Below are 4,193 nucleotides of genomic sequence, written 5' to 3' on the forward strand. Positions count from 1 at the left end.
ATCCTTACGCGTCAAGTAAAACGAGTGTGTTGCATGTGTATGACCCAACCGAAGCCTACAAAGAGCGACTACCTGGAAGCGGCTTTGGCGATGGGAAGATTCCCAATCACCCAGTTGGGGCTTGATTTCCCCAAAAGCACGAAGATGTTGGTCGAACTTGTTCTGCCAAGTATTGCGGTCTTATTTGAAAATGACCGACTTCAGATGTCGAGTGGGTACATAAACTGGCATTGGTTTTCTCTCACACGCCGCAGCAAAAGCTGCGGCGTCTGCTTCCTCATTTCCCATGATCCCTATGTGGCTGGGATCCACATAAATGTGATACGGCAGGAAGTGTTACCCAGCCATTCCAATTCCTCCCAAATTGAGTGCGTCAGAGATGAGTGGTCACGCGACATCGCCGTCGGGTCTTATGATAAAAGTGCACTAAGTGAGTCGGTCAAAGTGATATGTCCGTTTGAGGGCGATAAGTAACGTACTGAAGCGAGCGATGCTAAGATAGCAAACAGTTCTTAGGAAAAAAGTGACATGTGATGCGGGAGGCAGAGACCTACGGTGTGATCACCGCAAACAAGTGCGCAACCCATTCCTCCCGAGCCCTTGGACCCATCAGTAAATATTTATAGCGAGTTAACGTATTGTGAGATCCGTTCCAACGAATAGCTGAGCAACTCTCGTGGTAAAGTGTCCTTTTTATGATGCTGACAAGGTTCCAAAGAATACTTCAGACTCATACGTCTCCACGGAGCTGCGTCCCGAAGAGTGTGCGGGGCAATGCCATCCAGCGCCTCATCCGCCTCATCCGCCTCATCCAGCCTGTACCGGACGCGCAGACGCATCGACCGCGCTGACGTGGGCGGCTCCGTCAAGAAAGAATGGATTAACGTCTGACAGAAGATGAACTCAAAAATTGGGCGATCCGGAAATTGCGAAACATTTGTAGCGTGATCCAAAGAAAGTCGTTGCCTCCCAAGAGGCAAAGGCGGTTTATTCTATTTATTATAGGCGTATATAATATATATATATATATATATATATATATATATATATATAGGTGTATATTAAAGGCGTATATGATACATAGGCGGCGGTTTATCATAGGCGTATATTACTTGTAGTTGAAAGTTCAAGTAAAGCATGGAGGGACTCCCTCTTCAGGCGATTTAACATATAATTGTGGACTTTATCCAGTCCATGGGACACACTCTTAGCTCTCTTAAGAGCAGTGCAGAGCTTCATGACAGTGAATGGTTGGTTGTACTCATAAATCTCTGAGTCAGGAATTCTAAAATTGATTGCCGTCTTCTCACCCTCTTCCTTGTAACGAATAAAGCGTGGGTCGTCTGTTCCACGTCGGCGCCTGTCTGCAAATGCGAGGCCGAGGCCAAAAGCGAGGATTTTGTTGGAAACTTCCTGTTTGTTCAGTATCGTGATTCCCGCCACTTTCAACACCGGGACTGCAGTGGAGACGCTCCTACCGGAAATGCGACTAACTCGCTGCTACACTGTATTGAGCGGGGTGTGACGAATTAAACCATTTGCATGTCCCCTCCATGATGCACGCTTTGCCTCGCGTATTGTGCGTTTCGACAATGTTCTGGACTTTTTAAAAGCGATGAGGTTATTGGTCGTTGCAGAACGCTTAAACCTCGAACGCCCGCTTCCGCTTAAAAATTGCCGCCTTGCAGTCCTCTGACCACCAGGGAACAGGGATCCTGCGCGGCTCAGGTGATGTCAAGGGAATGCAAGACTTTGCAGTGTCGACAATTGTGGATGTCACTTGTGGTGTGAGAGATATTGCATTGTCGTCCTCGGTCGGCTGCATTCTGATATGACACTCGTCGGTAAACCTTTGCCAGTTAGCACGTCGAAGGTTCCACCAGGAAAGCCTCCTGCCTGGGTGTCCAGCACTCATCCCAAGCCATATTGGGAAATAGTTGCTCCCACATGTAGTGCTCTCAACGAACCAAGACAACCGACAGAAAAGGGACGTGGAGCAGATAGAAAGATCTATCGCTGAAGTAGTGCTGGACGGCAGAGATATATGGGTATGCCGGCCGGTGGTAAGAACGCAAAGATTATTGGAATTCAGCAAACGTTCGAGATGTCGGCCTCGGCGGCTTGTGTGACTGCAGCCCCACGAAGGGCTATGGGAGTTGAAGCCACCCAGCAGCAAGAACGGCGATGGAAGCTGATCGAAGATAGGCTGTAGCATCGAATCCGGTACTTCCTCAGCAGGAGGGAGGCAGATAGAACAGACAGTCAGCCTCAGCAACTCGAGGTCGACGACGACAGCAACAGCTTGAAGGTCCGTGTTAAGACTTAGAGGAGAACACGGTATATTGTGATGAACTAGCCACCCCATCATGGGCGATCGTGTCAGTTCTCACGACCTTCCGAAAGGTGCTGTAGCATTTGGTGCTAAGGTGCGTGTCATTAGATACCCTTGTTTCTTATAAGCATGCCGCAACCGATCTACGATTAAATAAGAGTGTGTGAAGGTTCGACATGTTGGCCCTCAAGCCACGCATGTTCCGTTGTAAAAAAGCGTCATTGGCATGCTAAATACACTTGTATGTGGGGTGTATGGTTAAGATCCATCGGTACAGCTTACATGCGCTTTAAACGTTCACCTAGGATTTCGCACTAAAATCTCCCTGGCGACGCTCTACTTCAGTGGAGCTAAACCAGACCCTTGGCTGAGCCTTGGGACTTCCATCCTCGGTAGGCGATGTCGGCCAAGGAGGGGCACGCTTCGTCGCACGACCTGCCGCCGGGGACTGCTGGGTAGGCCGACCTGACTCCCCGTCTCCAAGTGGAGGAATGGGAGGCGGACCCAATGATCCTCCCGGCGAGTGGGGTGGAGTCGACAGCGGGAGTCGGACTCCGGTCCGCGGTGTAGACGCCGACCTGGTGGCGCGCTCTGCAGGTCCAAGGCCCAGAGAACCCGGACGAACACCAGTTTCAGAGGGGCGGCTCCGGGAGGGAGCGACGAATGGGGGATGCCAAACCTTATCCGGCTCCCGTGAGCCGGGCGGACCGGCGCTCCCGACAGGACCACTAGCTGTGGAGCCAGAGGGGGTCAGCCCTCGTAGCGCCGCTGTGCCAGCGGGAACAGGTCCCGTCGTAGCTGAATGGAGGGGAAGATGGAGCCCGGGAGGGCGTGTCTTCAGCACAGGCTGGGCTGGGGTGCGATGATGGGGGGGGGGGGGGGGGGGGGCGAAGTCCACGGCCTCGCTGGTCCGCGGTTCATCCCCCTTTCCGGGTCGCACCCCAGTCCCAGGTTCTCTGACAGCTCTACCAGGGGGCCCCAACCCTATAGGTTGAGCTTCTTTGGCAGCGACCAATGCCGCAGGTGAACTCTTTTTCGGAGGATCCGACTTCTGGGACGACGGGGCAGCAGGGCCAGTTGGTATAAGTGTGCTTAGAATCAGCTGCACAAACTCGCCCACAGTCATGCCTTTGAAATCAAGTTAACACAGTTTCAGTACCTCGTTGGCTGCGGGTGTTGCCAGGACTAAATTCCTTGCCGGATTAGTAAGGGCGTCTTTGTATCTCCTTGCGGTGGTCGTATCGCTGTGTCGACATCGGGCCTCCCGAAACGAGACTCCTTCATTCACCTTGATGCTCAGGACAGCCTTCTCTGACAAGAAGGACTGACAGCTACGATATAACGCCACATGTCCCTGACCACAGTTGACGCATTTCACTGCTTCTAATTCACACTAAGAGCGTTAGTGACCTATTTCTGCACACCTTCCTTATCTAACTGTTTTCCAGCACTTCTCAGTGAAGCGACCATACGTCTGGCATGGGTAGCACCGGACTGGATCGGGCACATAGACCTTAACAGGGACCGACTGATATCCGACACGGACCCTATCTGACACCTTTCTCAGGAGCAAAACGTCAGAAATCAGGAATCAGTATCCGAATCAGCTTCTCTATCTAGCCTCTCTCTCTCTCTCTCTCTTCTCCCTCTCTCTCTCTCTTTCTCTCTCCTCTCTCTCTCTCTCTCTCTCTCTTCTCTCTCTCTCTTTCTCTCTCTCTTTTCTCTCTCTCTCTCTCTCTCTCTCTCTTCTCTCTCTCTCTCTTCTCTCTCTCTCTCTCTCTCTCTCTCTCTCTCTCTCTCTCTCTCTCTCTCCCTCTCTCCTCTTAATATGCCTCACCGCGGGTACCCCTTCCTCACACAA

The sequence above is a fragment of the Pollicipes pollicipes genome, unplaced genomic scaffold (genome assembly GCF_011947565.3).
Source record: "Pollicipes pollicipes isolate AB1234 unplaced genomic scaffold, Ppol_2.1 Scaffold_6686;HRSCAF=7923_pilon_pilon_pilon, whole genome shotgun sequence".
In the NCBI taxonomy this organism is placed as follows: Eukaryota; Metazoa; Arthropoda; class Thecostraca; order Pollicipedomorpha; family Pollicipedidae; genus Pollicipes; species Pollicipes pollicipes.